The 26,414-nt window shown below is 29.1% G+C and overlaps 1 protein-coding gene across 1 annotated transcript in view; it reads left to right on the forward strand.

The window, feature by feature from the left end:
• Positions 1-4,214: 4,214 nt before the first annotated feature.
• Positions 4,215-26,414, forward strand: part of Glut1 (Glucose transporter 1) — a 316,432-nt gene continuing 294,232 nt past the window's right edge. Inside the window, exon 1 of the mRNA XM_043050490.3 lies at positions 4,215-4,678. The gene's annotated coding sequence lies outside the window, so the exon portion shown is untranslated. The remainder of the gene's footprint in view (positions 4,679-26,414) is intronic.

Below are 26,414 nucleotides of genomic sequence, written 5' to 3' on the forward strand. Positions count from 1 at the left end.
TGGTTAATTTTAATTTTCGTCAAAATTGTTCAATTTTGTAATTTTCGTAAAAAAATACAAAGTGAGCTATAGTTTTGTCGCGGGCTGTACTAATCCATATTATTAATGCTCACCTTCTTTTTCGTGCATTGATAATTAAAACTGATATCTAAACCAAACGAATGGTTTTATCAAAACAATAACTAATTATCCAAAACTATAAAAGTTTTAATAATGACACTGCAAATATTCAACAAAGTTTGCAAAGATAGCTGAAACTGCGTATGATATTTGCATTTGTAACGTCGATGCTCGTCACACGTGACATTTGGACAAGCGCACATATGCATGACAGCGCTGAGTTCGTGCCACTGCACGGTGGTACGTAAATACTTGTTTCACCCCAATAAATATACGTTTATTAATTTATGTTTTATAAAGAAACTGATATTGAGTCAATTATAAAAAAAATTCACAAATTTTACATACTTAATTAGGTATGTGTGATTTGCTTATTGAGAACTGTTTTTTTTTTCGACCCACAATCGACCCTTCCGATTCGGATCGACCCCCATTCGCCCCCTTGTCTCAGATCGACCCCCGCTTTTGTTAAATAGACCCCTGGGGGTCTATATAGACCACTTTGGCGACCTCTGGGTTAGAGTCTCTTTGCAGTGAAGGCCCGGGGAATAGAGTGTTCGCCTTCCAATGAGGTGAACCGGGTTCGAATCCCAGAAATGGTTGGTCTATACGAATCCGCACCCAGCTTGCACCGACCACAGTGCTGACGTGAAATATCCTCAGTGGTAGACGTATCATGGATTTGAGTCTCTTTGCCGTCAGGTTAACCTTGAGAGGTTTTAGTGATTTTTCCTCTCCGTGTAACGTAAATGCAGGTTAGTTCCATCAAAAAGTCCTCCACGAAGGTAAATTTCTCCTTATATTAAATCATAATTTCCCTTCTCTTGTGGAATGGAATCAAGATTACAAGGCTACGGAGTTAAACTCTAATAGTCGTAAATTCAGAATTGGGTTGACTGTTCAACGACGGTTATAAAATAAATAAAAGTATCCAATTGAAGAAATCAGTAAAATAAATTTAAAAAAATGTATTTGTACAAAATACTGCTATTGAGCAAAACAATCATAAGAATAGAGCTCACACGCATACTTGTACATATGTAAATATCTCATGACAACAGTATAATTTTGAGAACATTCATCAACTAAAAAAACTATTACAAGTTATTTATTATATTTTATTGCTCTGTTTTTAAATTATATTTTTTAGCTAAACAAATTTGTTTTAGAGATTAAGAATCAAAAAGTAACTTATTGATAACTTAGTTATTAAAATAATAATTAAATCGAATCAATTCTCTAAAGAAATAAGTTCAAAAAAATGTGATAAATTAAGCTTGTTATAAGTAATAATTTAAATAATTGTCACAAAATTCATAAAAGTAATATTTTTGTTTACAAATTTATTAGTATTCGTCCAAATAATTTTCATGAAATCAAAAAACTCTTTTTTTAAATTTTTTACCTAAACACTTAAATTTTTTAAGTAACCAGAGTCGGAGTTGAGCAATCTCTTCCACTCTCACTCTTGCACAATTTTGTTTTGATTCTAACTCCAATTCAGACTTTACAACCATTGTTAAAAGTTCTTTTTGGAATTTTTTAATCCTTTAATATTATTTTGTAATTGTTTTTAATTATGTATGAAGCAATATGTGCCAAAATATATTTGTATTTTGCTACGATATCTCAAAGTTAATTTTGTTTCGACATAATCAATTCTGTCTTATTGGATTACTAAGCCTCCTGTACGCTACCGCTCACCAACCCCGATGACTGCTTCGTAATAATTGTCATTTCATGTCAGAAAATAGTTTTTCTACTAAAGTTAAAACTATTCACTTAACATTTATGCACTGAAAGGAATTCTGTTTGCTTACGCTTGTGCCTCCATTTCCCACGTCCAAATATTATCATCTAATTTTTTAAAATAACATTTATATTGTTTTAACAGTGTATTGTTCAAACTAATTTGATGAGTTCGCCACCGTAATTTAATATTTTCGTTTACCAAACGGGCGGATATATTAAATATTATTTTTTCTGGCATCGAATTGTGCGTAAAGCTGATCGTTTAGTTTTAAATCATTTAATATATAAACTGCTGTTTGTAGAAAATGCAACACCATGAAGGAATCATCAGAATCAAATGAAATTCGCAGCAAATGTCAATTATAGGATATTATGCAAATTAATAAAGTTTCAGAGCCATCGCGCGTGCGTGGCGCGCGCAGCGCCCTCTGAATTGATGCTGAAAGCGTATAAATAAAGTGCTGTAGCGGGACGTTGAAAATAGTCTATGATTATTTGTTAGTGGCAAACGTTTAGTGAGACCTGAGTATGCCTCCACGACGGAAGAATAAGAAATTCAAGCAACTTACGGAGTTTGAACGAGGGAGGATAATCGGCCTTCGAGAAGGAGGATTTTCCTATCGCGCAATAGCAGCTCGTATGCAGCGGAACAGTTCCACAGTGATGCGAGTTTGGAAGCAGTGGACCGACGAGCACCGAACAACTTGAAAAACAGGCACTGGACGACAGAAGGTGACGTCAGAGCGCGATGATCGACACCTGCTCCGCATGGCGGTGAATGATCGCACAGCTTCCTCCAGGCAGCTGGCAGCACATTGGTCTACTGCTACAGGTGTACAATTGTCGGCTTCGTCAATTCGTCGTCGTCTGCTGCGCCGTGGATTGCGTGCAAGGGTGCCATTATACAGGATTCCCCTCACGGCGGATCATCGACGGCTGCGTCGGCAGTGGGCTCTTGAGCACAGAGACTGGCGAGCTGATTGGCACCAAGTTGTCTTTTCAGATGAATCACGCTTCAATTTGTGGACCCATGATGGCCGTGTTCGTGTTAGACGTTATGCCGGTCAACGCTGCCTTCCTGAGTGTATTATTGAACGACATAGTGGTCGAACACCCGGAGTTATGGTCTGGGGTGCGATTTCGTATCATGGACGATCCAATTTGATACGAATTGAGGGTAATCTCAATAGCAACAGATACGTCCGTGAAGTGCTACAGCCCGAAGTCGTTCCTTTCCTTCAAGGCATCCCTGGAGCTATCTTTCAGCAGGATAATGCACGCCCACATGTTGCGCGGACTGTTAGAGACTTCTGTTCAGCACAACGCATGCAACTTCTTCCTTGGCCTGCTTATTCGCCGGATATGTCGCCTATTGAGCACGTGTGGGATATGGTTGGTCGGCGTCTCACTCGTGATCCGCGTCCTGCAGTTTCCAAAGACGAACTTTGGTTGCGCATACAAGCGATATGGAATTCTCTTCCTCAAGCAGATATTCAACATCTGTTTGACTCCATGCCACGTCGTATAGCAGCACTTATTGCAGCGCGTGGTGGCTGCACCAAATACTGATTTCGGACGCTTAATTTGTTTCTTTTGTTTTGAAAATTTCATCATTTATTTGTATCAGTACAAGTCGTTTCTGCATTAAATTTCATTTGATTCTGATGATTCTTTCATGGTGTTGCATTTTCTACAAACAGCAGTTTATTTATAACTGTAATTTATTAACGTATATTAATGTTATTTGCACAAAGATAATAATTGTAAAATGGTTAATAAAATTAGACTACGTTTCTAAATAGCTTTATCTTAAAATGCAACGCAAAATTACATTATAATAACTATAAAGAAAGAACAAAAATTCTTTTAGCTTTTAAACTCTTGAATTAAAAGCGTAATAATACTGTACAGGAAAATAACTTCAAATTAGGGATACAAAAATATTTATAGAAAAACAATATCTTTATAGCATTTACTAATTTTATGCTGATGACAACCAAAACAGTATGGAAATGAATGAGCAAAAACTGGATCCTACCACGTGATTAAATTGCCCATAAAAATGCACGAACAACAATGGAACATCTTTCAGAAACTAACTTTTACTACAATAAATGAATAATTTTCAACAATAAATTAGACTATTAAACTTTTCAGTAATAAATAAGCTAACTTTCACAACGCTAAGAAAAGAAAATAATAAAAATAATAAGCTTATATTTATTCTTATCTATTTATGTTCATTTTTTTTCTAAAATCGAAATCCATAAATAAGCGCTGCCCTGGTGGTTGTTTATGAAACTATACTCCGTCAAAACATAATTCTATTAAAAATATTATTTATTTAGAGGTGCTAAAATATGCAATAAAAATTATAGTCCCGCAGTAAAAGGTGCTACATCAAATAACAGCTAGGCATCAGCTCGAGCATTGCTTATTTTCGAACGAAATTTTTCCAACCCTCCTCCTTTTTTGTATCTAACGACGCCGGCGCGCACTGTTCCAGCTGTTTTTCGATCAAGGCGTAGGAAATTCCGGAACAGAAGACTAAAGTGTCATGGCTGCTGGGAGTGGCGCTGCCGACAGAAAGGCTCTCTCAGAATATGGCGAGTTCATTTCGATCTTTTACCTGTGACGGGCGAAAGAAAAATCCTCGCCAGTAAAGCCAAATCCTTAGAAAAAGGAATTTTTCCCCAGTTAGGCACACATAACTGTTCTATGTCAATTGTGATAATAGATCTGGATGTTTGTGGATAGGTTATAGTGTGGATTTATAAAAGAAGAACTGTTTAGTCCATTAAAAAAGGTATGTGGCGATATGATTTTATTACTTTTTATTACTCCTAGAACACCGGTTAGGATTGAGAAAACGAATGAGCGGAATAGTATTCCAAATGAAAAAAAATATTTATATTTGTTCAAAATACCTTAAAAATCTATTTAATTTAGATGCTTATAACGTAATTAAAATACATTTTTACGATGAATGAAATATGTGTTTTTAGAAGAAAATACCTGTTGTGTTGGAATTAACTGAAATAGCTTTAGAATATATATATATATATATATATATATATATATTCAATTAATAATACAACTCAATTTAATAATTAGACTAAAAAATTCAACTAATCATTAAAGAAATTTGTGTTTATTAGAAGGAAATGCCTGTTATGTTGAACTAAAAGAAAGAGCTTTGTACTTATATCAATCGAATTATTTTTAATTCTATAATAAAATTCAATTCAATGATTCAATTCAAAAATTAAATACACTCTTTTTAATTTGTGCTTATTTGAAGGGAATATCGATTGAGTTGAAATTCACTTAAAAAACCGTTTTAAGAAAATATACATATCATTTAAGAATTTTAATTCAGTATAAATTATATTAAACAATCACATAAAGTTGGTGTGATTATAAAAATTACTATTTTAAATATAAGTTACAAGGAAACATATTTTTCTAAAGAGGAAAACAAATTGAATGATAGTCACTGTTTATGTAGGTTTGAAGTAGAGAATGCTGTTTCATATTTAGAGATTGATATTTCGTTTAAAAGCGTTTTTTTAGAATAATCTGAATTTAATTTTATGATTAATTGAATCATACATTTATATCATTAAAATAAAGTTTTATGGTTACAAAAATATGTGTTTATGAAAAGAAATATCTGTGGGTTTAGAAATTACTTAAAATGAAATTTCGGAATTTATTTTTGCTTAAATTATGTAAAAGAATAACTCATTTTTTTGAAAAAAGTCTTTTAGGATGAAGTAAATTAAATTTAAACTTCATTAAAATATATCTTAAGAATTATGAAAAAGAATTGAATGTTAAATGTTATGTTAATGCTTATACATTGGTTAGGTATAAATTTATTTATAGATTTGAATTACAGTGATTTTAATATATTTCAAGGTGAATTTGTTTAAATAATTATCTAAATTCCTTCAATTTAGTCATCAAAATAAAATTAAACGGTTACAGAAATGTATGCTTAATAAAAGAAGTACCTGTTGGGTTAGATTTTACTGAAAATCAAATTTAGAAAAATGTTTTCGGTTGAACTATGTATAATAATCACAGTTTTGTAAAATTTTGTGTGAATAAGAAAATTTAATTTGGATTATATGCTTCAATAAAATATATTTCACTTGCTATGAAAATTAACTGAAATATAAGTACCTGTTGGGCTGAAATGTACTTAGAATCAATTTTAAAAAAATTGATGCTTTTAAACTGTATGAAATAATGATATTTTTGTAAAACTACTTGGGATTTTGCAAATAAAACTAAATTTGAATTTTAAAAAATATGTTTACTCGTTTTAAAAATCAGTTAGAGTATAATAAAATTTCAAAATTTTTGTTTTATCGTAGGATATAATATTACAATTTATTGAGAGTTAAATGTTGTTTAAGGATTAAGCAGAATTACTTAAATTTAAATAATGATGTTCATTTAATTAAGTTCCGAGTTCAAAACTAGTACGTGCTAGTACGTACTAGTACGTAACATAATACCTGTTGTTTTAGAATTTAGTTAAAATAAACTTTACTAAAATTATATGTAGTAGTTTTTGAAAATGATAAATAATAGAAACAATAAATTTGAATTACATATTCCAGGATAAATTTATAAACAAATGATAATTTTGTGTAATTTTGAACATTACTTAAAAATGTTGTTAAATGTTATGTTTAACTTTGTTTGTATCCTTTAATAAATACTTTTGATGAATAAAAACTAAAAACTTGAATTATATGTTTAACGATGGTACATTATGTCCAATAATATAATTAATACGTTACCTTAGATTCAAGGTACACTGTGAAAAGTGACGGTAAATAGTACCGGTATTGTAAAAATTTCCAGATCAAATTACGGTGAGAGTACTGGCAAATTACTGTTTATCGTAAAATCCATTTTCACACAAACATGTCAAGGAAGAAAAATTTGATATACCGTAATTTTTACTGTAATAATAAATATAAAATCACAGATTCACTCTATTTCAATAAATATTATCTGTAAAAATTATCGTAAAAATGAATTTTATGTTAAAGATGATTTGTACGGTCAAATGGATTTTACGGTTTATGCTCGAAAAAGTGTCAGTACTTCCTACAGTAATTTGATTCAGAATTTTTTACACAGCATGAAATAACAGAAAACGATACTATTGTGAAAATGCTTATTGCATCTATTATCTGATGTGATTCATCCAAATTAATCGTTAATATTAATAACAATTAATAATAAAATGCATCTATAACTAAATACAACAAACTTCAAATCATCAAAAATGGAAGAACAAATCCTCCAAAATCCTTATTAAATTCATAATTATTTACATCAATATCATATTAAATGCTATAAATAAACAAAACAAATATCCATTTCAAATTTATCAGAATTAATCATTAATATTAATATTTTATGAACTGCATCGATAAATTAATGAAAAAATTTTTTCTCTTCAAATTCTATAGAATTTATGATTAACATTTATATCGTATGAAATACAAACTTATAAGTAAAACATTGCAGGAAAAATTGTGCTGTTTGAAAATATCATTTTGCACAGTAGGCTTTACTAAGCAGTTGTTAACTTTTTAACCGGAAGTAGTAAAAGTAAAACCTCGAGGTTCGTTTGTGCTTATGTTTGACAGAAAAACACCATCCATAAAAATAAACATACTCATTTTTCTAAATAAACAAAAAATTGACATGGTTTAATAAAAATTATTGCGATATTTTCGAATAAACTGGGTCAAATTTTTATTATTGTAAATCCGTAAAAACACGGAACTTGAATTTTGTACAAATTTAAACTAGATTTTAAAATTATTTTAACATGAAATTAAAACTATATATAAAACTATTATTTAATTTGTTTTGTTAAAAAATGTGGTCTTCTTTAAACAACAAATATTCTTCTTTCAAATAAACTTAAATTAAAGAGTTCAACTTCTAAAATTTTATCATGAAGTGTATCTGCTGTTTACAGCTAATTATTTTAGTAGCTTTTTGATAGGGTAATTTGTATTATAGTTATGTATACAAAGCAGAGGTGTGGGAATGAGTTAATATATCGCGAATGCTTGATTCAGAATGAAATTTTTCAAAATTTCAGATCTCTTTAACTTTATGCCTCTAAAACTTTATGCTAAATGTATTTTTATCAATTGAAACGTTTAATGAATTTATTAAGTTTTAAAAAATTAAATGAAAGAAATGTTCCAGTAAAACATTTGTTACAAAATGCCATTGATTTTAAAGTTGTTGTGAAGAGTTACTTTAAATTGCACATACTGATAATAAATTCTTTGTCTGCTATGGAAATGATAAAATTAAAGTTAATAAAAGAAAATTACGAGTCATTTTTTTCCTAGCTAGTTACATAGAAAGGGATTAGCCCCTGTAAAAGTGTTACTCCACAACATGAGAAAACGCGCAGAAAAATTACCTACCTCATTGTTCAACGCGTGCTTGCAATTTTCTCTTAACAATTCTATGTTAGGAAAATGGCTATCGCTTTCCATTTAATATTTGTAAATGATTTTTCTCATAAATTGGCCTATTATTGCGAATTTAATGCTCCATTAAGTTTGAATTTCGTATTTTATTTATTAAGAAATATCTGTTTTCGTTAATTTAAACTGTACTATTTTATTTTCCATCTAACATAAATAATATGAATCGATATTATTCAATGTAATCGTTTTACTAATGTTTTGTTACATACTCTGATGTTTTACACGTATAATAAAATTTAAATTTTAGTATTTTCTGATGCCTTTTAGAATGTCGTTTTTGCTACATATAGAACTATTTTAATATCATTTTTTGTTACATTTGAAACTATTTTAATATCGTTTTTGCTACAGTTAGAACTGTTTTGATGTCATTTTTGTAACATTTAGAGCTATTTTAATGTCGTTTTCGTTGCATTTTAAGTTTTCTTCGTGGCTTTCTTTTACGAATTGAGTTATTTTAAAACCACTTTTGCTACACTATGAATTATGTAAGAATAATTTTCAAAAATAAAGCAGTAGATTGTCTTCTAAAAGGTGAGAAAAAATAGTTTTATAGTTTAATTAGTCAAAAAATGTAAATAAAAATTTTAATCAAATTACATGCTTATACAAATGTCTTTAATTTTTTTAAAAAATCAATTGAGGCGGAATCTTAAATAAATTATCGAGTTTTGAACACATAAAACACTGCTCGAAAAAAAAGTATTGTGGAATATTCCATTCAAGCACACCTCGGTGAATATTCTGCAGTATTTTTCTTTTTTGCTTGAATTTCAGTTCACTTTTTATATAATATGTCGTAAAAATTAAATAAAATCAATATTTTGAAATTTTGCAGTAGTTTCAATTCATTGAAACAAATAACGCTATTTTTCTGTTTGTAAAAAATATTATTGGTTACTAAAAATGACTTATCCATAAAATAAAACAATCTTTTAGGAAATTTCTCAAACTCTTTAACGCAATTCCTATTCTGCATATTTCAATTAAAAAAAAGAGAAAGATCGCTATCGAAAAAAAGAGAAAGATCGTTATCGACTTACAGTTAATATTTACAAACGATTTTTCTCGAGCTGGAAATATGAAAGTGCATTCAATTCATCTTCCACTTGAAAATTTTCTTTTTGTTCTAATGGTTTTTTTATTATATTATTCAGCTGAATATATTATTTTCAGAATTGCGCTTAATTTAAATCTTTTTATCATTTTATTATTTATTAAATGATTCTGAGTGAAATATTTGCTCAGTTTCAATATATTGATCAAAGAAAAACGTTAAAAGGTAATGAACACATAATATCGTCTAATACAGGTAATATTGCGTCCATATCATTATCATGATAGAAGAAATTTAGTATTTTTAAAATAAAAATATGATAGATTTGTTTTGAAGATTTTTAATTAATTTGATATCAAAAATTTTATGTTTGACTAGAAGTTTATAAAATGTGAGAGTAATTTAAATACAATCTATGTATTTCAAAGTGAAGAGTTCATATCTATAAATCTTTTTCAAGACACTATTTAACTTTTAAATGCATTTAATGGAATTTATAAGCGAAATATTCATAAGTAATGAACTGTATATAAGTTTCGATACATCTATTAAATAAGATATTAGTAAGAAATTATTTTTAAATGTTAAGCGCAATCAGATTTTGAATATTCTCAGCAACATTAATGGAGCATTGGGGGTGTGTAGGGCAAAAGGCAGGCAGTGAAGTACTTACGCAATCTAGGCTTCAAAAAAAATTTTCTATCGTTTTCCAATTCAAAATATATTTTTATTTTGGAATATTGAATAAAATACCCTTTTAAGTGTATTATATCAACCAAAAATTGCTTTATATCTGCTTTTGCACGATAGTTCTTTTTAATATTATTCAATATCATGTTAAATTGTAAAATATTAAATAAATTTGAGAACGGGCAGCAAAATTATTTGCTTGAAAAATCAATTAAAATATATGAGCATAATTCTCAAACTTTAGTTAAAACTACTTAATCGATTATTTTTTATCTTTTATTAAATAGTTTGAAAGTGCATTTTTGTATTGTTTATATATATATACGGAATATATATACACGGAATATATATATATATATATATATATATATATATATATATATATATATATATATATATATATATATATATATATATATATATATATATATATATATATATAATTATTTTGTCACAAAATCCAAAAATAAAAACTGGATCTTATTTAAAAAAAATCTCTCTTTCTTTTACACTGATGAGGTTGATTTGTTCCTTTAGTGTGTAAGTTTTTTTCGCTTAGGTTTAAAAAATCTTGTAAGATATAACAGTTTTAAGTTTTTGATAATATGTTCGACAACTCCACAAAATTAAATGTTTATAGTTTTTAAAAAAGAAATTAAAAACTTTTTTGAGTGAGGCGTTTTGGACGTTATTGGGACACTGCAGATACAATAAAAAAATTGGATGTTTTTTTTTTTTTTTTTTTTTGAGATTCCGAGACAGATTTTTACAGATTTACTATGAGTACTAAAAAAAAATACTTTTTAGTACTCCTTTTTATTCACTAAATTAACTTTTAACTTAACGTTAAACTTTTGAATATTAATATACTAATTTAAAGCTGTGTCAATAAACTGTTCGGAATTATGGCGAAGTAGTTCCAGTTAAGAAGAACTTATAATGATTCAATATCATGCATTTCAAATTTATGAGAATCCCCAATCATATTACGAGTATCCTCACTATAAATCACGTCAACTTTGATAAAAATTTAACCTCACTGTGTATCGAATGTATTTCTTGAGTCAAGTAAGTAAGTTACATTTTTTTTTGTTTAAATATTTACGGTGGAAGCAAATAATAATAGTAGATGCAATATAAAGTTAATTTCAATAATATTGATATGAGGTGTGTCCGAGTGGTGAAAGGTCGTGACGAAACGGTGGTTCTGAGTTCTATTCTCTCCCTTTGAAGAAAAAGTAAATATATGTGGAGTTATTTATAATTTGAATATCTTCTAGATGCTTCTATTCCATCGTTTCCATTTAAGTGTATATAAGTTTCAAGTATAAACGCTCTCACCTTGTTCCATGTATATCAGATGCGTTCAGTAAATCAGTGTAATTAGGCATTTTCAATTCAGGTCCTTTCTACGTGACAGTATTATGATTAAAAAAAAATTAGTATGGCATACTTAATAAAATCAAGCCTTTCAATCAATATACATCCATTTTTAATTTTTCAAATATAGAACTCGGCTATTAACTTTATTCTATTTCTTATTGTGACGTTTGCTTTAAATGAGATTATTTCAAAGCTTTAAAAATATAGTGGCAAAGAAAATGAAACAAGCATCGTCTCTTCCTGATTTCGACCCATTAAAGAAATTGAAATATACTTTCTAATAACGTTAGGACAAAGCAAGCTTGCCAGCCATCGACCTTTTATGAATTGGCTTTTTACCATTGGTCTTTCACGCAAGCCATTGGCCTTATTCGGAAAGATGCGTCTTCCGTTTGATAAGAGAGCACCGCAAGAGTGAAAATACGTTTTTAGCACATCTCCACGGATAATTGGCAGAAGCACACATTCGAAGGGCCACTTCCTCAATTTAGGCATAAATCTGAAAGGGAAGGAAATTTTCTTTGGATCCCTGAATCCATGGTATTGCTTTGGGATCGAACACAGGACTTTCAATTTCACTGATCTTACGAGCACGTTTATTGTATGTATTCGCTGGGTCTTTGTGGAGAGGAGGATCGAACTCCGGCCCGTAGTTCGATTCTCTAACCACTGTGCTAACCGCTCGCTACCACGACCAGAAAATATTGTTGATTTTTCCTATAATAATTTCAATTTAAGAAGATATTTGTAAGCATGGAGGTAGCAAAACTTTAATATTCTTAGTAACTTTAATCAAGCATATACTTATTCCCTTTCGCATGTTTTTGTGAAATTGGTAAGTGACTTATATGAAATGAATATTAAATTTTGTTCATATTTATCTTCTTAAGAAAAACTTATTGTTGATTCATATGAAATGAATGAATTTTAAATAATTTCATTGCATTTATTTATATGCATTTGAGAAAATAGGTTGTCAATATTGTGCTGACATATATTAAATATGTTAAGTTTCGTTATAAGGAAATATTTTTTTAATATGGAATTATCTACTCTCAAAATTATTAATTGCACGCATTTCATCCACAAACATCTATTCAAAGACATTTCTAAAATATATACTTTTATTACATTTACATGCAACTAATTGTGCGAAAATAAATGTAAATATTTAAACGACAAATATTAAATATTCTCTGCAATTTTCTGATTAAAAATAATCATTTTACGCAATTAAAAAACCAAGCAATCTCAAAAACTTATCTAACTTTACTTTCTGAAACTGCAAACGATATTTTAATTTAATCGAACATATATCTTTCCACAAGACCAATTACGGACGATTTTTTGTTTCCATTTAAGTTAAAGTTGCAGTCAGCTAGCATTTCCTCTGGAAGCTATCTCCTTATTTTTAATTACATCGTCGCGTTTGCTTCTTTTGTTTGCTGTAAAGCACATTGTAATTCAGAAATCAAATAAAGCGGAATAAAACAATAAAAAGAAAGTGCAAAAAAATCAACCAAAACAAAAGCCACGCAAACACAAAACGACAAACAAATGGCGCGAAATTAAAAAAAAAACTAAATTTCACCGTTTTTAATTGAAGAATCCTAGAAAAATAATTGTCTTCTCCTGTTATATTTATATCTTTTTTGTCAGCATACAGGCGGGAGGAAAAGGATTAGAAAAAATATTAGAATTTTTTTAGTTATTTTTCGTGCTTTTAAACGATACTCCGTGACTTGGTTACTTAATTAAGTTTGTTGACGCATGCGCAAAACGAATGAATTTTCCTGCGAGTAGTTGGTGGAAAATACGAAAATGGATCCAATTAAATAAAAGTACAAATAATGCATACGAACCGAGCACACAAATCATAAATGAAATTTGTGATAAAAGACCTGAGGGGTTTGAAAACTGGAATAAATTTGCGAGGATTGTTGATTTGGAATAAAACTTGTTCTGAATAATTAAATTAGTTTCGTTGCAAAATAAATTCTTAAAATAAATATTTATGTTCTTCTTTCAAAATTTGATTGATTATTAAAAGAATTATTCGTCTGTTATTTCTCATTAATAAGTATTAATAAAAGTAAAACATAATAATTGGGTCTATTTATTTATTTATAAATTAAATCTCTTCAAAAGTCAGAAAAAAAGCAATATTCAATTTTCATTCAATTTTATTTTTCAAATTTAGCAGCAATCTGATAAGAAGAAGTTAGACAAACTGCAAATTTTTATGCAAACATAGGATTTAGATAAGTAAATAGATAACATTCTATCAATTTTAGTAATACAAAGCACTATGTCGTTATATCCAAAAGATTTTTTATAGAAAAATTCAAACGAGTTATCAATTTTTTTGCGATCTATTCAGTGCACAGTCAACTTCAGTGCACAGTGATATGTCAACTTTTTTTCCACGTTTTTCATACAGATAAAAAAAAAATTTTTTTTTGAACTGAAAGAACTGAAATATTCGTCTGTAGAAAATTTCTGCTACCACATTAATGCCATTTGCTTTAACTTTTTGAGAAAAGATACTTACAATAAAAAAAAATAACTTCACTTGTCATATGGAGGGGGGTACTTGTGTCAAACTTCGTCTTTGCCCATTTATCGTTTCCATTAAAGCCAGTGAGGAAATTGCTTAAAAGATGTGGAAGATGTGGAGAAGTCATGTGGAGATGGGTACTTGAGACTACGTATCCTTTTGCTCGTTCATTGTGTCCATAACAGTCAGCGAGGTTGATAAATTGCTGAAAAAAAGATGAAGTAATATGGAGGGGCAAATATACAACTTCATTTAATCCAAAAACCGAAATACAAATAGGTAGAAGCATGTTTTGGCACCCTCGCCTACTGATCTAAGTTGGGTAAAATAGAATGGCCTTCATGCCTGAAAGGACACTAACAGGAGTGAACACCAACAGGAACACCCCTTCCCGACACGATGAGGCAATCAGTAAAACTTGGAATGGTTATGGAATGGCAATAAGAGTTCCTCTCCTAAAGATGGTGGTAAACTCTTCGCCATCTGCTTAAAAGGCCCCGATCATAAGGCATCCGCCAAACACATTCTGGAACATTTGGGCCACACCAATGAGGAAATTTATTTAAATCCACTCCTTGTCATTGACTTTCTTCGAGTTGCTGGTCTTTTGGACCTGGTCTGACCTCGTCCGACTTTAGAAGATTAATAACTACAGCAACAACATGAAAAAGGATATCGTTCTTCCCTTTGCATTGTTTTAAGGCTGGATGCATTTATGCATAAGTTTAATGTATTAAATTGAAGTCTTGATGACGGTCATATCACTGATAATGTGAGCCGCAATCGGTGTAATGTATTTCTCTTCTTCTAGTCTCAAGTACTGAAAAATATCCTTAAAGCTAGCTGTATTTTGTGTTTCAGAGCTACATGAAAAAAATTTCTGGTTTAATTTATGCAACCTGCTTATCTAACCTTTCTATTTTTAGATTTTTACTGTGGTCTCTGTTTCGTATGAACCATTTAGCCTTAGTTAATTTTCTCAGAACTTCATTGCGAAAATTGATACGTTTCTTCATTTGCGTTTTTGAAATGTTGTCCCATGCTCCTACTGTGAGTATTGGTTTTAGTATGGAAACATAAATGAGTCGTTTCTGTAGGGTGGACAAAATTCGTTTAATTCTAATTTATTAATATATAAACGTGCTGTGCTTGCTACAGCTAAGAAAAATATTTTCTGAACCGACTGAAAATTCGTAGTAGTTTTGAGTCCCTGATTGCACTTTTATTCTAATGGATGAACTAGAATACTTAGTAATTATTTGATGCAACTTATTGGTTTTTGATAAAATACTTTTATTGTGATAAAAACAGTCTACTTTATTTATTTTTCAGCTCATTAAATATCATTAAAGGAAATTCCGACTATAATATTATGAACTTATTCAAGGCCAGCTTGAGAAAATATCTCTCATATATTTTTGACACCACTAAAGTTTTTTTTCCTCTCAAACTACACGGAATTTTGTCGAACGATTTAAATTTTAAAAACAATAATCGTTATAAAGCACATCACTTTATTGTTTACCAGTGGAGTGAATAATGTTGCTCGCCTCCGTGACTTTGGTCATGAGATGCTCACCAGGCAACGCCAAAATGAGCAACACCACCGACATCTTCCATGACGAAGAACGACAAGTTCAGTCCCTGTCATTGAAAAACAATTGTGGACTTGCTTGTAATAACCATAATACTTTTGTCTTTTCTTGAAGAACTCTTCAACTAATACAAAATGTCCATATTTTCAGGAAATAATTTTTTTAATGGTAATAAAAGGTATATGTATTTATGTTTTAACCCTCTCCGGAAGTTCAATGATTAGATAATTTTAAATGAAAGTTCAGTAACTAGATAAAAAGTTATTAAAATGTTCTCTTTTTTATCCTGTACATTGTACATAATATTTATTCGAGAAAAATGCATCTATGCGTTTTTAAAAAAAAATTGCTCCTTTCCAAATGAATCTTGCTCTTGAGTATGTAAATAATTTCATACATGCTTTCTCTATGATCAAGTTTTCTCTTCTTTCAGTTTTTCATTCTACGCTATTTAATTTAATAAACTAATTCAATTTAATAAATTATACCTTTTAAATTTTTTCTTCCATTACTGAATAAAATACTAAATAATTCGAAAAGTGACATTTGCAAATGATTATTTTCGTGTAAATTTATTTTGAAATAATGTGAAAATTTTTTTTTGATTCATTTAAAATTTTTAGAGACAAGGTGAAATGCGTAAGCTAAATAAGTTAGTTTTGTACACTATGTGTACAAGACTTTCATTCACTCTCGTGTCTCACCATATTTTCTATATTGCGGCTTTCTTTCCACTTTTTGAGCGAGTAACTAATCCAAATCCTTCAAAAAATATAAATAAATTACGAACATATAATGACGATTAATTAAAAAAGAGAGAAAATTGTGATCTCATTATCGTGACCCATAGGTCAAATATTTTTTACCTATAGGTTACTTTAAGTTATGGGTTTGAGCTTCTATGGGTTTATCTTAGGTCTTACCCATTGGTTTTACCCATAGGTCAAATATTATTTTTTTTTCTTTTCTTTTTTTTCTCTTTTATTAGAATTTTTTTCAAGCACAAGAGCACCTCAAGCTATGAATTGCGACAACTGCATCAATTGATGTTTGTCCTTCGGTCGCTCAATAGGCTGGAATGCTTTTCAATGAGAAACTCTCAACTCCAGAAGAAGAAGACAGCTGATACACAATCACCACATCTATAACCTGAACACCAAAGGGTTGTTTATAAACAATATGACGTAATAACGTTACAGCGTTTAGGCTTGTTTTATTGTTAGATTTGTTTTCATCAATAAAGGAAACTAAATAGGAATAAATATAAAAAGGAAAATAAGTAGAATAAAGGAAAAGAAAACAGGTGAGCACAAAGTTAAGAAGATAATAGGACCAAGAAGCTCCAAAATTATCTTCTGCTTTTTTCATTTAATCTGGTTGCACTGCTTTTTTTATAAATGCTAAAAATGGCATGATTTTATATGTCAGTTGTAACTGTTTGTGTTTATAGTGTTGAAGTTGACCTATATGAAAATTTGCAGACATAACCAACATGCATTTTCCCCTATGAATAGTAAGAAAATAAATTTATGTAAGTTAAATAAAAAAGAGTGCCCATCACTACTACGAATTCTCCATACTCTCCTCTCAGAAAATATTTTTACTAGTGGTCGCAAAAATAATTTATTTATATTTCAATAAATTAAAATTAAAAGAATCTTCTCCATCACTATGCACAAGCAATTTAAACAGATATATATCAATATATAAAGTGATAAGAATGTTTAAGTTTAATAATTTTCTTTTTAAAAAAAAGCATCTGGTTTTTTGAACCATAGAGAAATATATAGTTTTCACTTTAATGTTAGAGCATGGAAAAAGACCTCACATTTTTTTCCGATCCACGTGAGTCTATCTGGTCCAAGCGGTTTTAGCGCCACGCTACGACTAAAAGCTTAACTACCGTTTGGAATTTAGATTGATGAGTTTCATTTTCTTTTATTATTTTTAATTGAATTAATGAAATTTTTTTTTATAAACATTTGGTTATTTGTTTAATTTTAATTCTATAGAATACTTAAATGTTAATTATTTAAGGATATCGTGTTTTAATGAACACAAAAGTACATTTTGTTACATAAATTGCGTATATTTTAATTTCTTACCACTTTTCTTGTTCTTATGTTCATTTTTATGATGCATAAAATAACTTTTATATGAATGTCAGGCACCATTAATCTTTTAAAACTAAAAGGATAATAGTGGAGAATTTTTCTTTTCTCTGTTTGAAGCAGGATTTTTCATATCACACAATAAAATAAATAAGGCAACAAGTGTAAATAAGAATTTAACAGAAACAGTTTTTTCGAATAACAGAACTAAAATCTGAAAGATATATAATGGATTATAGAAAATTTTATGCTTCTCTTAAATGCAGAATGCGAAAAAATTTCAAAACGATAACACAACTCCGCGTAATCCAATCGAAATTCAATAGTTTTTATTTAAATAAAGCATAAAACTCAACTTTAAAACAATAACTCCTTAAAAAAATATTATTCATTTAATCAGGCATAAATATAATACAGAAGTAAATAAAAATATGGCACAGAGACATTACTTAATATACCGTTGAGTGTCATCTATTCACATCTACTGGAATAACAACTGTCTCCGTTTTAAGTGCTTCTAGAGGGCGCTGTAGGCAGTTGGTCCAGGAGAAACTTTACGAAACACGTCTTGATGACGTCAGAGTAGATAGTCTATAAGTATTATAATTCATGGTTCAGTTTCAGCTTATCGTTGAAAAATTAATTCGCAACAGCTTCAAATAGTTTGCCTCTCTGGTAAATTTTATATTATATATATATATATATATGGGTGATTCTCACAAAACATGACAATTCGGACCAAAAAATTTCTTCAAATTTAAAGTCTTCAAAATAATCTAGAATTTTTTGTATACTTTAGTTACACTTATTAATATCTTATAGACAGCAGTGTAGTTCATTGACATTTGCTTGAGAAAAAAAAATAGAAATTCACCAAATCTTGAATGCCAGAAAATGACATATTACCTTAGAAGTTTAGAAAACAGTCATTTTAAGTTAATAGTAAGTAACTCAATTTAAGCCTTTATATTAGATGGACCATAAATTGCTTAAATTAATTCTGTTTATGCACTGTAGAAAGAAACAAGAAAAATTTTGTTGCTGATATGTAAAGAATAAAATTGCGTATAATAATCAATCATCAAATAAATAAATAACTTTGATTACATCCAAGCATATCATACATAAACTTGGTATTAGGTTAATATTTGCTTTCCCTCTTTACAGTATTAGCAGTTAAGAAGAATTTCTGGTAACACTTCAATGTCTTGGCATTCATAAGCCAGAAAAATGACAGACAGGATAATGACAAATTCGCCATTTTATAGCATATAACTTTACTTTAATTTAATATTTTGGCCGAAGACGTTTTGTATATTCTGCAGAAAACAACAGTATTTCTTAAAATAACTCAGATAAATCAATGTAGTTTTTGTTATTAATGATTTCAAGAAGCCAGTAAAATGACAGCATTAAAACCTACTCACCTTAAAAAATTTTTTGAAATAGATTTTGAGCCAGAAAATTGGTTTTTTATTCATGCAACAAGACATGTTCTGATAGGAAGGTATCTAATCAATCTATTAACATAATTGATTTGATTCCTGGCGCTATCTATTTTGGTTGTAAATCACTAAATAAAAGTAGCCAGGAAAATGACAGATTTTCATGGGACAAACAAATTATTGACTGAAAAAATTATTTTAAACAATACCCTCTGCGTATATTCTAGAAATGCTTACATAGGATAAGATAAAAAAAATTAGATTTTGAAAAATGTATGGGAAGTTTTGAAGCTAGTTATTATTGGAAATATTGTTTGGGACATGTCAGGAAAATGACATTCTGATATTCGATTAAATTTTATAAGTATACAAAACAATCAATGCTAGTGCAAAGTCATTTTAAAATGCTAACAGCAATGCTATTTATTAATTTTTTTTTAAAAAAAGCTCTTTTAGTATTATAGTATTAGATCTGGAGCAAGGGACAGTGAATTGTCATGTTTCGTGAGAATCACCCATATATATATATATATATATATATATATATATATATATATATATATATATATATATATATATATATATATATATATATATATATATATATATATATACATGTTACACATGTTATTTTTACTTATTTGTACTTTTTGTGATCTATTTCATTTGTTGTTATTTTTTAAAAAAATTTTTTGAGAGCTCCTCACACTATTGTATTAATTTATTTAGCTTTGGCTTTATTGATACAATATCAGAAAGCACTCTGTTTTGCGGATATAATCGTGTGGGCTGAAGAAAATATTATATCCTTTTTTTTCCGGTTTTTTAATTAACATTTCATGATTTTTTTATTTTTTTTATTATTATTATTATTTTTAATAAACTGTTGTTTGTTATTTTTTACTTATTATTCCCCCCCCCCTTTTTTTCATTTGTCTATTATTTTTCTTTGTTTTATTCTTCGTTATGAACTTTTATATATATATATATATATATATATATATATATATATATATATATATATATATATATATATATATATATATATATATAAAATATGAAAGTACTATAGTATTAAAAAAATAATTATTTTAATATCGATGAATTCTGATAAAATAAATAAAGATCGGTAGACAAACATGGGGACAATACAGTTCGACATTTCCATCCGTTAAATCGATAGTCAGCTATTTTTTTTAAAAAAATGTCCTTTGAATTGAAAAAGGTCTCTTATCGTTTGTTTTCTTGTTTTGATTTTTGAATTTCTTTTCTAATTTTGACTGGCATCAGTGATATTTTGAAAAGCGTCTTTCACTTTTTTCCCCCTTCAATTCATGACTGTTATGACTTCACTTCAGTTGAATTAAAATGGACATTTTTTGCGACATTCTTTCGCTTCTATTCATGAGAAACGTTTTATTTTTTTGCTATGTTTATTTACTTCTCGTAAAAAGCTGTTGTGCAATATGAGGTAATTAAGTTTTCTCTGCAAACTGCGAAGCATGAATTTCGCTTTCCATAATGAATCTTATAAGTTTTATTTATTACTCGTATTTATTCTGAGGAAAATAGATCGAATACAGCTAAGATTACATTCCTTTACGCCGTATTTTTAGGAAAATTTTCTCTCTTGATATACTTACATTCTACTTTCATTGCAGCTAAGTTTAAGTTGAATATTCAAAGGGAAGATTAATTTGCAAGCTATTCAAAGCCATAATTATTTTTTAAATGCATTCAACATCATATGTTTTTAAATTTACCTTTAAATAGGTCTTGAATATATAAATAAAGAAAGCTTTTTAATAAACGTTTATTTAAAAATTATTTAAAAAAATGTCATAAATATCTTTAATTACATACATCATGGTTATGAATCCTATTTTATTAACATTTACTTAATTAAACTAAATGAAATTGATTTTCAAAACAATTTTTCTCTACAAATAGAGAACTACAAAGAATTTCTGTTAGAACACAATTAGTTTACATTCCAAAAGTAACATGCCGGTTTATTGTAGCATGAAAAAAAAATCTGCACGATTTTCTTTGATGTATGAAGCACCTCTTTGCGGTACTGAGCTAAACTACGTCATAGACGATTTTATCGTCTTCTTTTTTTGTTACAATTAAATTTGTTAAACTCTTTGAATTGTTTAGTTGTTCTTATTTTAATTCTGTAAATTGCTTGTGTGTTTTTCATAATATGCATTTAAATATCATTGCTTAAATATGCATTAAATATGCTTATTTAATATGCATTAAATCTAACGCCGTGTAACTTAGATAATGTAATATAAAAGTTTTTACACATTTATATATGCGATATTTTAATTTTGAATTAATTTTTACAACATGTAATGAAATGAAATAAGCAACGTGTAACTAAAATAGAGGTACTTCAAACTCTTATAAGCAAATAATTTATAAAATATATTTCTGTCTTCGTGTCATTTTAAATTATAATCAAATTATGGATAAACGTTAGATATTTATTAAATAAACTAAATAAATAAAAGAAGCGCGTAGTGACGTGTAACAAGATCAGTGAGAACACATGATTCATCTAGTATGAAACACATGATTCATTTTCGATACAGTACTAAAAAAAAAAAAAAAAAAAAACTGAACATCCAAAATAACTTTTGATCTAATGATCGGATCTTCACGCTCTAGACTTTTATATTAATGGTTCGAGAATGTGACCCTAAGTATTCTAATTTATTAGTGCAGAAACACGATTTTTTTCAAAATAATAGGGTGGAAAATGCAAAAAGTGAAATTGACATTAAGGGTGTCTAAATTTTAGACCACCCTTCTGGCTGTATTATTGAGACCCTCTTTCCTCAATTGCCGCTACCCCCTATATTTTTGGGTGTCAGAAATCTAAATCTGTCGAAAAAAAGGTATGTTTATTCAGAGAAAGTATGTTTTTGCGTCTGGTTTCGTAATTTAAAATGATTATCTTCTGCACTATTTAATTCGAATACTTGGAGCATTCATTCAAACCATTAAGTTCGAGTTACAGAACGTGAAGATCTGATCATTAGATTAAAAGTTATTCAGGGTGGTCGGCTTTTTAATTTCGGCCATTTTACATTCAATTTGAATGAAATTTAGTGATCATATTGCTAGATCTGCCTAAATAAGTTGAACAAAACTTTTGGTAGAGGATATGAAATTTGCTGTAATTAGAGGACGTTGATCGGATGGTCTAGTTTGAAAGCAAATTATCATTAAAAAAAATTGAGCTTCACAACAAATCTGGCTTATGACTATTTGTCGACTGCATTTAATTTTAATTCTTGCTATGCAAATTTTACTGGGATGAAAATTTTTTCGATTTTTTGGGAAAGTATTTTTAGAGTCACTGTAACTTGAAGTAATAAGCAGTACCAAATATTTATATTTAAACTTTTTTAAATCCCTATAACTTCAGGTTTCCTGAATCAGTTTTTATTTATAAAGAATTTTAGGATCAGTAAACCATTATTGACAACCAAAAAGCTGGATTAACGAAAGTTAAAAGTAACTAAATAACATGGTGAACGTAAAGTTTCAAAAAATAAAATTAAAATCGCAGTTAGATACACAGTGCGCAAAGCAAAAAACTGTTTTTTCGATATTTTTTAAAAATTTGATTGTGAAATAACTATTTAACGGATTTTGCTCAAATGTTGCATTTTACCATTTAAAATTGCATTATTTTAAAATGATGTAAATATTTTTATGCCTTACAATTCGAAATTTTTCCACTATTATTAAATAAAATAGTAAATAATGATAAATATTTCTTCTATTGACATGACAGCCCTTTTTGGGATAGAGCTTTCCCTAGAACCCTTCCTCTACTCTGCATTTTTCTCTGCGATTGTTCTCCAATTAGTAATTCTTAGGAGTTTAAAATCCTCTTCGACGCAGTCAAGCCATCTGATCTTAGACCTAACTCTAGTTCCCATTGGTTTGTAATTGAAGATCTTAAATTGAAGATCCCTCTTACAAGGGAAACTAGGGAAGTGTGACTCGCCAATTTTGAAATAAACAAGTGGAATGTATGCCTTATGAGGAATAATTTTAGGGGGCAACATTCGTTTCGGCCCATAGAAGGTCCTGTGAGAGATAAAAAAAAATTCAATATGTAGAAAAATCAGTATTTTATTACTTCAATGCAGACTATTAGTTATTGTAATTGTCTCATATTCCAATTAATTTGTAATTAATTGGATAATTAATTAATTTGCTAATTAATAAATTAATTAACATTCGTTTCGGCCCATAGAAGGTCCTGTGAGAGATAAAAAATAATTCAATATATAGAAAAATCGGTGTTGTATTACTTCAATGCAGACTATTAGTTATTGTAATTCTCTCATAATCCAATTAATTTGTAATGAATTGGATAACTAATTAATTTGCTAATTAATAAATTAATTAAAAAATAATTAATTAATAAATTATTGTTAATTAACTGTTAATTAATTATTAATTGATTTGCAATAATTGCGTACTTCAATTAATTTGGAAAGTTTTTTGAGGAAAAAAAAATTTTATGTCAATTTTTTTTTTAAATTTACCTAACAGGTTTTCAGAAAAACCTGTTAGGTAAAACCTGAACTGATATATAAAATTTTTGAAATCATTTTTGACAATAAATATGCATTATATAGTACGTGAAAGTACCACAAAATTAATTGGAGTATGAGACAATTACAATAACTAATAGTCTGCATTGAAGTAATAAAATACTGATTTTTCTATATATTGAATTATTTTTTATCTCTCACAGGACCTTCTATGGGCCGAAACGAATGTTGGCCCCTAAAATTATTCCTCATAAGGCATACATCCCTCTAGTTTATTTCAAAATTGGCGAGTCACACTTCCCTAGTTTCCCATGTTAGAGGAAGAACGATCCATTCGACAGATGGGAGCATTTTGCATGGAATTATCTTTGGATAAGCAAATTTTGTGATTGTGTGCGAAAACTTTTCAATTTCTTTAAAAAGTTCTTGAGATATTTTGAAATAAAATAAATATTAAGGGGTCCACATTTTGGACCACACTCCTGACCAAACTATCGGAATCCTATTTCCCAGATTGAGGCTACCCCCTATACTTTGGGGGGGTCTGGAATCCGAATCCGTTGAAAAAAAGGTATATTTATTTAGATAAAGTACGTTTTTGAGTCTTATTTCGTAACTCAAAATATCGCCTATACTAATTAGCGTAGCATATTTGAAGTCACCCTCTTCAAACTATTAAGAATGAGTTCTAGAAGGTGATGACTCGATCATTTTTCATTTTGCTCACTGTACAAATGTATTTTTAATTTCATAGCTTCATTGCTTAAAATAATTGCGTTTATCAAAACATGGTAAAACACAAGAAAAAAATGCGCAAATTTATTTTTGCTTTATTTATACAAGTAAATAATTTTTTTACTCTTAATTCAAAAAAGCAACAGGTGAATTTAATGCTTTACTTCATTAATTATTGTTTTTAAACCAAAAAGCTTTCCATCTCTTTCCAACTATTTGATGCAGTTTGAAATTCTATCGATTGCAAGTCTTTGTTTACTTGCAGCTATAATTGAATCTTTAAATGATTTTTTGACAGATTTTATGAAATCAACAGTGAATAATATTTAACACATAGAAGAGAGACGATTAACTGACCAAACTATGGGGATCCCGTTGAAAAAAAGGTCTATTTATTCAGTACGTTTTTGTGTCTGATTTCGTAACTTAAAATATCATCTGTGGTTATTAATTAGCCGATTTAAGGTCACCTCCTCGACTACTAAGATTGAGTCCTAGAAAGTGAAGATCCGATCATAAGATTAAAAGTTATTTAAGGTGGACCGTTCATTTTATTGCACACTGCACCCTGCTATACAGATTAGGCAAAAATCTTAATTAGTACTCCTAATTCATTATTATTATTCGTTATCACATTATAGTTTTAAGATTTTTTTTGTAATCTTTAGACTTAGATTTGGAATATGAATTAAATTTAGAATTTGAAGTCTGTAAAAATGGGAAATTTACCCAAAATATGCAAATCATCGCATTCGAATCCGTACCTTCCTATTAGAATAATCCGGAAGGCTTAGAGGAAAGGAAGCACTATTCAAGGAAAAGAGGATGTTCCATGTATTATGTCTACCACTCGCAGCTGTGAATACGATTTTGAAGTGCCTGGAACACGACATTTCGAAGTTAACCAACCCCTTTGAAATCGTCTGAGAGATCGATGAATCGCGTGACGTTCACTGACACCAATAGAAGGAGGGGGTGTTCATCGAACGTGAAAGAATCTCATTAAGTGCAAAAGAATTTGCCCATCCACTTATAAACATTTTTTTACAAAGCCTCAGCGTATTAATATCACAATTTTAATTTAATCATACTGAATCTATTCATAAAAACCCTTTTCAGTTTTTATATATATAGTAAGAGGCTCTGCTTACCAATCTTTTTTGTTTTTTTCTTCTTAATACAGCGATTCCAAAAGCTCCAATTTCTTGACGATTGCGAAACTAAAACTTGCAGATTTTTTATTAATTTTGTTAACTTTTTGAAAGGTTCAACTCGTTACTTTAACAAAATGGCGTTTCCTATAAGCATTTGAATTGTTAATAAATAGTAATGGGTTAAAACTCTACCCAAGATTAAATTCCTGATGGGGCCATCATGATTTTGATAATTTATGTTGGTTTCTTGATGGCGCAACACTATTTAATGGTAAACATCATTCGACATTTCCCATCACGTGGTAATTGATTTTGATGGGTTAACAAACTTCCGTTATTTCATGTGAACCAACATGTTATGTTAGAACAGTGGTCGGCAAACTTATTAGCCAAAGAGCCAAATATGAGCATTACGACAATTTTAAAAAAAAATTGGAGCCAAGGATTTGGAGCATTGGAAAAATTGGAGCATTGGAAATAAGGAGCCAAAGAGCCACATGCGGCTCTGGAGCCGCACTTTGCCGACCACTGTGTTAGAAAATCTTTGTCCAACAGATTCCATCATCTTAGGATGGAAGATATTGCTTTAATACTATGGTGGTCAACCAACAAGTTAAGTTAGATATTCTAGGGTGAACAACTTCCATCATTTCATGATGGAAAATGTTGTTTTAATTCAATGATGGTTAT

The sequence above is a fragment of the Parasteatoda tepidariorum genome, chromosome 4 (assembly GCF_982258835.1).
Source record: "Parasteatoda tepidariorum strain Cologne lab strain chromosome 4, Ptep-v5.0, whole genome shotgun sequence".
NCBI lineage: Eukaryota > Metazoa > Arthropoda > Arachnida > Araneae > Theridiidae > Parasteatoda > Parasteatoda tepidariorum.